Here is a 13,857-nt window from a genome sequence, read left to right on the forward strand (position 1 = left end):
GTAGAGAACACCTTGTGAATCCCTCCCCCACCAACTCCCAGATCATGCTTTCTCAGCCTTGGGCTCCTTATCTCTAAAGGGGGTATAATGGCTCCCACTTCCTAGGGTTGTTGTGAGAACAGCCTGGGGTGATGAGTGTCCAGGACATGCCCAGGAAGGGGCAGGACAGAACTGTTCAGGCCTGCCTGCAGCCTGCTGTGGGGGCAGGATTGGGGATGGGGGGCGGGGGGGGGGGGGGGAGCGGAGGAGCAAAGTCTCCATGTCCTGCTTTGGCTCTGGCCAGAGAGAAACCCTAGGCCAGCCTGAGTGAGTTAAATATTGGCCAGGTGTGCGTGAGAAGCTTAGGTCAACGCCTGATCATAGGGAGCCAGATGGGGCAGTGACTGTTGGGTGACGACTGGGCCTGAAACTCCCCAGGGATCTGGGCCTTGGCGGAGTCTTGGATTGACAGTCTGGCAATGTCTGTCTGTTGCTTGTTGGGGTCTTTATATGTGCCACTAGGGGGCATCAATGGAGTTTTCCACTAGTTCTGGGCTCTGAAAGATAGGACCATGTCCCCTCAAACTGGAGCTCCCAGAGCAAGACCATGTCTCCTTCCTCAGACCAGGCCATGTTTCCTGAGATTCCCAGGATTGGGCTGAGGCCCCCTCATCAGATTGGGACTCTCACAGCAGGCTTATTTCCCCCTCAGACTGGAGCCCCAGGTGGGACCGTGTCTCCTCCACAGTTTGTGATGTCCAGGACAGGGTCATGCCCTGCTCAGCCCCAGGTTCCCAGGACAGGACTCTGTCTTCTTCCTCAGATTGGGGTCTCCTAGGGCAGAGCTGTTCCTCCTCTGACTGACAGGTGAGCTGAGTCTTCTTTCAGATGGAGGTTCCCTGAAGAGTTGGGTTTGGGTTTGAGGACAGGCATGAACACAGACAGGTGGAGCTCAGGGCAGGGTGCTTCCTCTCTCCAAGATTTCAGCTGATTTTACTTCTTAAATTTATTATTTTTTTCAAAGCCACAGACAGCTATGATTACTTCCAGAATGTTGGGGTAATTATGCCACGGAATGAACATGTTGGGAATGAAGGTATGGCTCATTTTCACCTAATTTCAGAGAATCATGATTTGTAGGACAGATAAAGCTTAGTCATTTTATTTTATTTTATTTTATTTTATTTTATTTTATTTTTATTGATTTCAGAGAGGAAAGGAAAGGGAGAGTGAGATAGAAACATCAATGATGAGAGAGACTCATTGATTTGCTGCCTCTGGTGTGCCTCACACTGGGGACTGAGTCCACAACCTGGGCATGTGCTCGAACTGAGAATCGAACTGCGACCTCCTGATTCACAGGTCAACACTCAAACACTGAGCCACTCAGGCTGGGCAAAGCTGAGTCTTGATTAGTAATAAAGCAAAAATAAACTGATACTATGTGGTGGAAAAGGATCTCTTACCCTTTTCGACAGTAAGGATGGATCTGGAGATTATTATTATTATTTTTTTTAATTGATTTTTTTACAGAGAGGAAGGGAGAGAGATAGAGTTAGAAACATCGATGAGAGAGAAACATTGATCAGCTGCCTCCTGCACACCTCCTACTGGGGACGTGCCCGCAATCAAGGTACATGCCCTTGACCAGAATCGAACCTGGGACCTTTCATTCCGCAGGCGGACGCTCTATCCACTGAGCTAAACCAGTCAGGGCGATCTGGAGATTATTATGCTAAGTGAAATAAGCCAGTCAGAGAAAGACAAATATCACATGATTTCATTTATATATGGAATCTAATGAACAAAATAAACTGGCGAACAACAATAGTTTATTGTTACTAGCCTTTTTGTTCTTGTAATTGATAGACTTTATTTTAAAATTCCCATCCCCCCTCCCCACCCCTTTGGCAGCCATCATCTTGTTCTATATTTCTATGACTCTGTTCATGCTTTGTTTGTTCATTCATTTGTTTTGTTGGTTTATTTATTTATTTATTTATTTTTAGATTCTACATGTAAGAGGCATGGATTCATGGGTCAGACTGACTGATCTCAGAGGGGGACAGAAAGAGATTAACCAAAGAACATATATGCATATATGCATAGTCCATGGATACAGATAATAGTGTAGGAAAGGCCTGGGGTGGGGACTGGGTGGAGGGGCGCAAAGAGGGGGGGATGGAGGACATCTGTAATAATGTCAACAATAAATAAAAAATAATAACAAGCAGAAGGAAGGCTTCAGCAAGACTGCAGATGGTATATAGTAGATAACACTTCTTGCCGGTCAAAGGTGGTATTGCAGTTTACCCCTATTAATCTTTGTGGTTTCTACTCAGAGAAGTAGTAGGAAATGAGGACTAGCAGTTCTGTTCCTCATATGTGGGCAACTTAGACAAGGGTGCTGGCAGGGTCAAAACTTTGTAAACTCACCCCTTGACACCTAGGGTCAATCACCATTTGGACTACCTTCTTACGAAGTTTTCAGTTTGAACTATTAGTGGCTTTGTTTCTACAAAACAAACACATCTCTCATACAGTAACAGAAGTCAATAGGAAAACAGGACTAACTTTGCAGAGATCCACTCAATTGCCCATGTGGCTGGATGAGTCATTCCAGAAGGCAGAGGATCATGATAGATGAGTGAGCGTAGCCATTTTTTCTGTCATTCTCTCCTACCTCTTCTAAGACCCTGCGGTAGTATTTCTCCATCATTTTCTTTCCTTCATTCCCCGCACCTGGGTGGGCACCCTAAAGTCACACTATAACCGGTTGGTTCCTCCAAGGATAAATGAGTGTCCTTGGAAAGAGCCTTGGGCTGGAGGAGCTAAAAGGAGGCTGGTGGTCAATGTGTGTGGAGAGGGAAGAAGCCCAAATCTCAACATTCTAAAGCCCTGTTTTTCTGTTGCTATTTTGCTGTGGGGAGAGCCTTGCTCATGCACAGGATATAAAACATAATGAACAGCTCTCTCATTTTGTAAAGAACAAAGCGAACTTACTATACACTTAGAACTTAGGGCTTTTATGAGATCAATTAATCCAACTCTCTGCTTCCATTTTGCAGATGAAAACACTGGAGGTGAAATTAGGGAGCATCAGAGTGGGAAAGGGAGGCTCTGCCACTGTGGAAGTGAGCACAGTGTGTGCTCTACCCCCAGGAGTACAGAGAGGAAGTCCTGGGTCTTTTTCTTATGTTTTGGCAATAGTTTATTGTTACTAGCCTTTTTGTTTTTGTAATTGATAGACTTTATTTTAAATTTCCCATCCCCCCACTCCTCTCCCCTTTGGCAGCCATCATCTTGTTCTGTATGTCTATGACTCTGTTTCTACTTTGTTTGTTTATTCATTTTTTTGGGGGGGGGGGCAGGGTTTAGATTCCATATATAAGTGAAATAATTCGGTATTTGTCTTTCTCTGTCTGACTTACTTCATTTATCATAATACCCTCTTGGCCCATCCATGCTATAATAGGTAGCACTATTACATTCTTTTTTTATTGCTGAACTAGGGGCCCAGTGCACGAATTTGTGCACCTTGAAAGAAACTGTGGGCTGCGAGGCTGAGGTGGGCACAGGGACGGGTCTCAGCCTATCCTCTGCACCCTTTCCTGGCCCCTCCCACCACAGCCCCTGGTCTCCTCTCTGCAGGCAGCCCTGCTCCCACCACCGCCCCTCCCACATGCTGATGGTGCCGGCCAAGCTTGCACCCTCTGATGGCACAGAGTGATTGGGGCCGGTGCCAGCAGTGGGTGTGAGCAGCAGCTGCTGCCCTGATCGCCCCTCAGGAGCAGGGGGAGGTGGAGAATCCCTCAGGGGTGATTGGGGCCAGCAGCCGCTGCTCGCACCCGCTGACGGTGCAGAGCAATGGGGACCAGTGCTGGGCACCAGCAGCAGGTGTGAGTGGCAGCTATGGTGCTGGCTGCAGGTGCAAGTGGGGCTGGCACCGGCAGTGGGTGGGAGCAGCAACTCTAGCGCTGGCAGCGGGTGCGAATGGGGCTGTTGCTGGCAGTGGGTGTGAGAGGTGGCTGCGGCCTCGATCGCCCCTCAGGAGCAGGGGGAGGTGGAGAAGTCCTGAAGGGCAATCAGGGCCAGGTGGGACCACGGCACATGGGAGCAAAGAATTTTCAGTAACCACCAGAGGCTCGCCTCGATGAGAGCGACCGGCGCCCCACCTTGGTCTGGCGCCCCTGCTCACCTGCTCCACCATCCCGCTGTGGCCGAATTCCACCATGTTCCACATGCACCCTCTGGTGGTCAGCACACGTCATAGTGACCGGTTGTTCGGTTGTTCCATTGTTTGGTCTATTTGCGTATTAGGGTTTGATATATATATTATTCCATATATATATATATATATATATATATACCACATCTTCTATTATTATTTTTTTTTTTTTTTTAAATAATTTTTATTTCTTAAAGTATTACAAAGAGTATTACATATGTCTCCTTTTTCCCCCCCATGACATTCCCCCGGCCCCTACCCCCCGCCCCCCCCCCGCCCCGTGTCTTGTGTCCATTGGTTAATCTTATATGCATGCATATAAGTCCTTCAGTTGGTCTCTTAATCCCCCCCCCAACCCTCCCCAGGCTCCCCATTGTAGTTTAACATTCTGTTCAATGTTGCTCTGCTTCTGTATCTACACCTGTTCATCAGTCCATACTGGTCCCCTTTATTTGTCCCAACCTCACTGGAGTAGTCTCAACCTCACCAGGGCCGTCTGAGCCTCACCAGGGCCGTTTCAACCTCACCGGGGTCGTCCCTACCTCACGGGGGCCGTTTCGACCTGACTGGGGTCGTCCCTACCTCACGGGGGCCGTTTCAACCTCACCGGGGTTGTCCTTACCACACCGGGGCTGTTTCAACCTGACCGGAGTTGTCCCTACCACACCGGGGCTGTTTCGACCTGACTGGGGTCGTCCCTACCTCACGGGGGCCGTTTCAACCTGACCGGGGTTGTCCCTACCACGCCGGGGCCGTTTCGACATGACTGGGGTCGTCCCTACCTCGCGGGGGCTGTTTCAACCTCACCGGGGTCGTCCCTACCTCACGGGGGCCGTTTCAACCTGACCGGTGTTGTCCCTACCACGCCGGGGCCGTTTCGACCTGACTGGGGTCGTCCCTACCTCACGGGGGCTGTTTCAATCTCACCGGGGTCGTCCCTACCACACCGGGGCCGTTTCGACCTGACTGGGGTCGTCCCTACCTCACGGGGGCCGTTTCAACCTCACCGGGGTCGTCCCTACCTCACGGGGGCCGTTTCAACCTGACCAGGGTTGTCCCTACCACGCCGGGGCCGTTTCGACCTGACTGGGGTCGTCCCTACCTCACGGGGGCTGTTTCAACCTCACCGGGGTCGTCCCTACCACACCGGGGCCGTTTCGACCTGACTGGGGTCGTCCCTACCTCACGGGGGCTGTTTCAACCTCACCGGGGTCGTCCCTACCACACCGGGGCCGTTTCGACCTGACTGGGGTCGTCCCTACCTCACGGGGGCCGTTTCAACCTCACCGGGGTTGTCCCTACCACACCGGGGCTGTTTCAACCTGACCGGGGTTGTCCCTACCACACCGGGGCCGTTTCAACCTGACCGGGGTTGTCCCTACCACGCCGGGGCCGTTTCGACCTGACTGGGGTCGTCCCTACCTCACGGGGGCTGTTTCAACCTCACCGGGGTCGTCCCTACCTCACGGGGGCCGTTTCAACCTGACCGGGGTTGTCCCTACCACGCCGGGGCCGTTTCGACCTGACTGGGGTCGTCCCTACCTCACGGGGGCCGTTTCAACCTCACCGGGGTTGTCCCTACCACACCGGGGCTGTTGCAACCTGACCGGGGTTGTCCCTACCACACCGGGGCCGTTTCAACCTGACCGGGGTTGTCCCTACCACGCCGGGGCCGTTTCGACCTGACTGGGGTCGTCCCTACCTCACGGGGGCTGTTTCAACCTCACCGGGGTCGTCCCTACCTCACGGGGGCCGTTTCAACCTCACCGGGGTTGTCCCTACCACACCGGGGCTGTTTCAACCTGACCGGGGTTGTCCCTACCACGCCGGGGCCGTTTCGACCTGACTGGGGTCGTCCCTACCTCACGGGGGCTGTTTCAACCTCACCGGGGTCGTCCCTACCTCACGGGGGCCGTTTCAACCTGACCGGGGTTGTCCCTACCACGCCGGGGCCGTTTCGACCTGACTGGGGTCGTCCCTACCTCACGGGGGCCGTTTCAACCTCACCGGGGTTGTCCCTACCACACCGGGGCTGTTTCAACCTGACCGGGGTTGTCCCTACCACGCCGGGGCCGTTTCGACCTGACTGGGGTCGTCCCTACCTCACGGGGGCTGTTTCAACCTCACCGGGGTCGTCCCTACCTCACGGGGGCCGTTTCGACCTGACTGGGGTCGTCCCTACCTCACGGGGGCCGTTTCAACCTCACCGGGGTTGTCCCTACCACACCGGGGCTGTTGCAACCTGACCGGGGTTGTCCCTACCACACCGGGGCCGTTTCAACCTGACCGGGGTTGTCCCTACCACGCCGGGGCCGTTTCGACCTGACTGGGGTCGTCCCTACCTCACGGGGGCTGTTTCAACCTCACCGGGGTCGTCCCTACCTCACGGGGGCCGTTTCAACCTCACCGGGGTTGTCCCTACCACACCGGGGCTGTTTCAACCTGACCGGGGTTGTCCCTACCACGCCGGGGCCGTTTCGACCTGACTGGGGTCGTCCCTACCTCACGGGGGCTGTTTCAACCTCACCGGGGTCGTCCCTACCTCACGGGGGCCGTTTCAACCTGACCGGGGTTGTCCCTACCACGCCGGGGCCGTTTCGACCTGACTGGGGTCGTCCCTACCTCACGGGGGCCGTTTCAACCTCACCGGGGTTGTCCCTACCACACCGGGGCTGTTTCAACCTGACCGGGGTTGTCCCTACCACGCCGGGGCCGTTTCGACCTGACTGGGGTCGTCCCTACCTCACGGGGGCTGTTTCAACCTCACCGGGGTCGTCCCTACCTCACGGGGGCCGTTTCAACCTGACTGGGGTTGTCCCTACCACGCCGGGGCCGTTTCGACCTGACTGGGGTCGTCCCTACCTCACGGGGGCTGTTTCAACCTCACTGGGGTCGTCCCTACCACACCGGGGCTGTTTCGACCTGACTGGGGTCGTCCCTACCTCACGGGGGCTGTTTCAACCTCACCGGGGTCGTCCCTACCACACCGGGGCCGTTTCGACCTGACTGGGGTCGTCCCTACCTCACGGGGGCCGTTTCAACCTCACCGGGGTTGTCCCTACCACACCGGGGCTGTTTCGACCTGACTGGGGTCGTCCCTACCTCACGGGGGCTGTTTCAACCTCGCCGGGGTCGTCCCTACCACACCGGGGCCGTTTCGACCTGACCGGGGTCGTCCCTACCACACCGGGACCGTTTCAACCTCACCGGGGCCATCCCAGCCTTACCGGGGAAACAGGAAGTTTGGCCCTCTGTCCCCTGCCGGCGGCTCCCCACTAGACAAAATCTCCAGGCATTCCTGGTGGTTGCACATCCAGCGCTCCTGCCCTCCACCAAGTGCACAGACTGCCTGTCTGCTGTCCCGCAGCGCCCCACCAGAGACTGGGACCAGTGGGCATGTTTGTGCGCTTGCTGGTACAGCAGTTCCACAGTGCCGGCCGAGTCAGGCCCAGCCCTGGCCGGCCCCGGACCCGACTCTGCCCCCCGATTGCGTCCCTCCCAGATGCAAGGAGCTGAAATCTGCAGCCTGCTGGGATGGGCTCAGTACTTGGTGCTTCAGCACATCCTACTCAGTCTCTATGCGCTTCTTTCTATGCGAGGGGTTGAAATCTGCAGTTTGTTGGGTTGGGCTCTGTACTTGGTGTCACATCCTACTCAGTCTCAATGTTCTTTCTCTCCTTCCAGTTGTAGAGCTTCCACTGGGCCAAGTTTCCCATGGTTCTGTATGATAGGTGTTTGTCTGATATTTGGTAGTTTCGATGTTGTTGTGCGAGGTAGCACGCACAGGTCTCTTCCTTATGCCGCCATCCTGGTTCTCCTGGGTCTGCTTCTTGAGTGTGTCTCTCATGGCTGCGAGCAGTTGAAGTCTGCAATTTGTTGGGATAGGCTGCAAAAGCGCAGGTGGGTCTTTTTGTGCACCTGGCACAGCTTGGATGGGGATGTAAATTGATTAAGGCTGAGACTCAGGGAGTCGCCATGGCGGAGCAAATAGCACTGGCTGAGTCTCCGCGGCCCCTTGACTCTCTGCCAGGGCTTTGTGTCCCCCAGTGCCGGCGAGCAGCTGTGCAACAGAGTCTCCCTCGCTTTCTGATGGCTGCAAGGCCGTGCTGCCTCTCCCCGTAGGGTCTGGTGCTTCATGATCCCGCCTGAACCAGCTCAGTGGATTTGAAAGTTTGCAGAAGAAAAGGCGCTTCTACTTGTGGGTCTGGCACAGCCCAGATGGGAATGTAAATTGCGTAGGGCGGGATCACAGGGAGTCGCCGGGGCGGAGACTCAGTGGCCCCTTGCCTATCCAGGACACCAGGACTTTGCGTCCCCCAGTGCCGGCGAGCAGCCGAGCGCCAGAGCCTCCCTCGCTTCCTGACCGCTGGAAGGCCGTGCCGTCTCTCGCCTTGGGGCCTGGGGCCTCAGAGACCCGCCCGAACCAGCTCAGTGGATTTGAGAGTTTGTAAAAGCACAGTCATTCCCTCTTGTGCCTCTGGCACAGCCCTGAGGGTAGGGCGGGGTCACAGGGAGTCACCAGCATGGATGAAATAGCGATGGCGGCGTCTCCGCGCCCCTCGCCTCCCCGGGACACCAGGACTTCTTGTCCCTCGGTGCCGGCGAGCAGCCGCGTATCAGAGCTTCCCTCGCTCTCCGACCACAGCAAGGCCGTGGCCGCCTCTCCCTGTGGGATCTGGGGCCTCAGAGACCCGCCCGGAGCAAGCCCAGAGGATTCGAGGGTTCGTAAAAATCCGAGAATCCATTTGCAGCCCGCGTGGCGTGTGACTGCGTACCTCTGGTTTTGATGCCTCCGTAGCTCCCACTCAGTCTCACTGTGCTTCTTTCTTTTCCTCCAGTTGTAGATCTCCCACTGGGCCAACTTCCCCATGGTTCTGAGTGGCGGTTGTTTACTTCATAGTTGATAGTTTCAATGATGCTGTGAGAGAGCAGCACACACAGGTCCGCTCCCTACGCCGCCATCTTGGTTCTCTCTTCTATTATTTTTTTAAAAAATCTTTATTGTTGAAAGTATTACATATGTCTCCCTTTTTCCCCCAATTGACCTATCCCACCCCCACCCCCAGGCTACCACATCTTCTATGGTTGCTTCCATATCTTGGCAGTTACTAGTAACACTGCAATAAACATAGGGATGTATATATTTTTTAATTAGTGTTTTTGTTTTCTTTGGAGAAATACCCAGAAGTGGCATTGGGTCATAAGGCAGTTCTATTTTTTTTTTTCCAATCTTCACCTGAGGATATTTTTTCCATTGATTTTTTTAGAGAGAGGAAAAGGGAGGGGGGAGAGAGAGAGAGAAACATCAATGTGAGAGAGACACACCTATTGGCTGCCTCCCGCAAGTGCCCTGGAGCTGGGGGATCAAATCAGCAACCCAGGTACGTACTCTTAACAGGGAATGGAATCTGTGGCCCTTTGGTGTGTGGACCCATGTTCTAACCACTGAGAAACACAGGCCAGGGCTGGCAGTTATGTTTTTAATTTTTTATGGAAACTCCATACTGCTTTTCACAGTGGCTGCACCAATTTGAATTCCCACCAACAGTGTGCGAGGTTCTCTTTTCTTGAACATCCTCACCAGCACTTGGTGTTTGTTAATTTATTGATGACAGCCATTCTGACAGGTGTGGTTTCAGTTTGTATTTTCCGGACAGTGATGGTGAGCATTTTTCATATGTCTGTTGGCCATTACTCCTCTTTAGAGGAATGTCAATTCAGGTCCTCTGCCCATTTATAAATTAGATTTTTTTTTTTTGGTTTTAAGTTGTATGAGTTTTTTATGTTCTGGATATTAACCGCTTATTGGATGCATCATTTTCGACTATCTCTCCCATTCAGCAACTGCTTTTTCATCTTGTAGATGGTTTCCTTCACTGGCAAAACTTTTTTGGTTTGTGGTTATCATGAGGTTTATGTATATTATTCTATGTCTATAGCATTCTATTTTAAGCTGATAGGAATTTAAGTTCAAATATATTTTCTAAAGACTAAATTTTTACTCCTCCTCCATGCTTTGTGTTATTGATGTCATGTTTTAGATCTCTTTGTGTTGTATATCACCTAACTATTTACTGTAGTTTGAGTTTGATACATTTTTATTTTTACCTTTAACTATCTGATTCACTGTATTTATTAAATATTTGGCTTTAACAGTGAGATTTTTTTCCTTTCTCATATTTTCTTATTTCTTGTTATGGCCTTTCCTTTTCTGCTTAAGAAAGACCTTTTAATATTTCTCTTTTTTTAAAAGGGGAGAATGATGATTTTTATTTTTATTTTTTAAAATATATTTTATCGATTTTTTACAGAGAGGAAGGGAGAGGGATAGAGAGTTAGAAACATCAATGAGAGAGAAACATCAATCAGCTGCCTCCTGCACACTCTAGGGATGTGCCCGCAACCAAGGTACATGCCCTTGACCAGAATGGAACCTGGGACCCTTGACCAGTTAGGGCTAATATTTCTTGTAAACCTGGTTTAATAGTGATGAATTTGTTTAGTTTTTGCTTCTCTGGGAAACTCTTTATTGCTCCTTCAATTCTGAATAATAAACTTGCCAGCTAAATTATTCTGGGTTATAAGTTTCTTTCTTTCAGCACTTGAAAGAAGGTCTGCCACTCCCTTCTGGCCTGTAAAGTTGCTGCTGAGAAATCAGCTGATGGCCTTATGGGGTTTCCTTTATATGTAACTCGTTGTTTTCTTCTTTCTTCCTCCCATTGTCTTTTTATCTTTAACTTTTGCCATTTTAATTACAATGTATCTTGGTATGGGTCTCTTTGAGTTCATCTTTTCTTGGATGGGCGGGGAGTATTCAAAATTAGGCCTTTAATTTTTGGATTGTCACCAAAGGCTACTTGGGATTTCAGGCACATGGTTAAGTGTTAGAGGAAAAGTGGTCGTAGGAGACAGGAGAAGGGCTACATGCAGTGCTGACCATTTCCTTAAGGGAAGGAGAATCAGCCACAGAAGAGAATACTGTTGGTTTTGCTGTGCTAAGTAAAGAAAAGGAAGGGGAGGTCAGCACAGAACCTGGGGTGATTCTTGCACATAGAAGCATCCTGATGGTGGCGGTGATGGCTACAGCCTCTGTGCCTTCCTCACTTACCTCCACAAAGAACTTGTGCATGACCGTGGACAGAAACAGTTATCTCATGGATAACATTTTGGAAAAGTATGCCCTGTCCCACTCAAAGGCATCGACCATGCCCAGAGAGTAAAGGACATCCTCCATGTTGTCATTCTCCTCCAGTTTAAATCTAGAGAGGGCGAAAGCAGGGCCGGGGTGGCAAAGCCTGGCCATGCTGAAGGGGTGGGTGGCAGAGGTGCTGGCATGGTAGCAGAGGGCCTGGCATCCCAGCAGAGGTGGAGGAACATCCTGCTCAGGTGATGAGGAGCCCTTTGAGTACCCAGCAAGGAAGACAGCTGCCCCTGGACGCCTTCATTGTTTGACCACAAGGGCCCATTCTCACCCAGACTTACAAATAAGGGGACACCTCTCTCTGGAAGATAAGAGCTTCTTTCTCAAGGTCAGAAAAGGGGATTGTAGTGCAGGGAATTCTCAGAAGGAAGGAGCCACATACCTGGAACTGGAGGAACTTGCTTTCTGGGAAGGTGCCTATCGGTTGTGTAGGAGGCAGAATGTCACACTGACTCTTCAAGGGGAGCCTGCAGGGGAAGGAGACCAACACGCAGTATCTCACCCTCTACTACAAGGTACATCGTGCAGTCCTTTCTTTATCAATGAAAAGTAGAAGACCATTCTACAAGAGAAGGATTCCAGGGGCTTAAAAATGCAAAGATTGATATTAAAAAATCATGTGGAGGAACTCAAGGAATGACCGAAAGTCCCCAATGACAAGAACAAAAAGCAACTATTTTTGAACTTTGTTTTTCTTCTCAGTGCTGTTTGCATTGATTTCCCACATGCAGTCCTTTTGCTCAGGATGTCTTGTCTGTCACAGAGGTTGGAAAAGAAACTACCCCAAACAGTCATGGAAATGCTGAAAGAAGGCTTGAGTTTCTCATGTTTGAATTTTCTCTTGTTTGACTGGAAGGGGTTTCGTATAACTAAAACCTCAGTGCATAAGGGAGACTTAGAAGGAACACATAATTTTGTGGGCGGTCATGAAACAAGATGGCACTTGGGGGTAAGTGGTCATTCTCTGGATTTGACTCCAGATGTGGTAAAGAAGCCTTTGGGGAGTCAGTCACCAGATTCCTCAACGACTTCCTGTAGTGTCTTAGCTCTCATGTCACAGTGAAGCATTAGAAAAGCCTACACTTTTTGTTGATAGAGAGCCAGTTGAAATATCGTTGATAGAGTTTTAGTTTTAGGAAAAATTGGTTTGATTATTAGCTTTATTACTATTAGGTATATGAATGTGGGCAAATCACTTAGCCTCTGAGTCTAGCTTTCTCACAAAATGAGGATATTAAGCTCACCGATTTCTGAGTTTCTAGCTAGTTCTAGAGTTCTATATTTCTACATAGTTGAATTATATGCTGTTGCTGGGAGTATGACTAACAGTTTTGAAGCTACTAATTTTATGTCATGCTATAAAGTCCAAAATTGTTGTTTTCAGAATATATTATTTGACCTACAGTATGTCCAAATCAATTTAATAAAATCATCTTATAACAGAAAAAATAAATCTAGGGAGGAACACTTCCACCTCTTCTTCATCCATCACATCTGGCCTCGTCCATAATACGAATTTCTCCTGAATAAGTTATTTTCCACCATTTCCAAATTGACATTTTCATCAGGAAGCATGATGAACATCTTCAGCTCTTTGCCATCATAAGGCAGCACCAGAATTTTGGTGAACATTTCTCCTGTGTAGGTCATATTAAAGGTAGTCATTTGCACAGGTTTCTCCTCATTCTTGCTGACTTTAAGTGGTCTTTCCTTGGTCTGCTGTTTGTTAAACGGATTATCCTAGTTTCCTTAGGAGAACATGGAATTCATGAGAACTAGACAAGTAACTTGACTAACTCAATTTGGAGACAGCAACTCTAATTTTACTTTCTGTCTTGTTAGCCATCTAGGTGTTTATGTGTTTTCTAGCCTCCTTTGTAGCTTTGAAGAAGTTGATCTCTTCCATCTCTGCTTTATAGATTTTGCGGCAGGAAGATGAGTTGAATCATAAGATTTTTTTCTCCAAAGAGCCTGTTGTCAGTTCTAAGTAAGTACTACATGCCAGTCCTGTTGACTTTGGACATATTCACTTCTACCATTACTTTTACTTAAAGAAACTGCCTGGACCATCTGGGCTGTGGTGTTTCCCTTTGCCCCCATGAAGAACATGGCCAAGGCAGAGGAGATTCTCATGGGTGAGAAAACACGTTTTTTGAGTGATCTTCAGAAGGTTTTTCAAAAGGTATAAGGCAAAAGTACCATTTGCTTCTGACATAGTATTCATGATGGTGAGTCCCAGATGTCAGGAATGCAGCCAGAGTGAGCAGAGCAGGTTCCGAGTTCATCTTGTTGGAAACTCTCTGTTTTTCTGGACTTGGGTGTCTGTTTCCTTTCCCAGGTTAGGAAAGTTTTCAGCCATGATTTTTTAAAATAAAGTTTCTGTTCCTTTCTCCCTTTCTTCTCCTGTTGGAAATCCCTATAATGTGAATGTTTGATGTTGTCCCAGAGG

At 50.1% G+C, this 13,857-nt stretch overlaps 1 pseudogene; it reads right to left on the minus strand.

Annotated features, from left to right (window-relative positions):
- Positions 1 to 11,151: 11,151 nt before the first annotated feature.
- Positions 11,152 to 13,632, minus strand: LOC139005171 (serpin B6-like; annotated as a pseudogene).
- Between the last annotated feature and the right edge of the window lie 225 nt (positions 13,633 to 13,857).

This window comes from Myotis yumanensis, unplaced genomic scaffold, assembly GCF_028538775.1.
Source record: "Myotis yumanensis isolate MYYU_CA2020_CCGP unplaced genomic scaffold, mMyoYum1.0.hap1 SCAF_1, whole genome shotgun sequence".
Classification (NCBI taxonomy): domain Eukaryota; kingdom Metazoa; phylum Chordata; class Mammalia; order Chiroptera; family Vespertilionidae; genus Myotis; species Myotis yumanensis.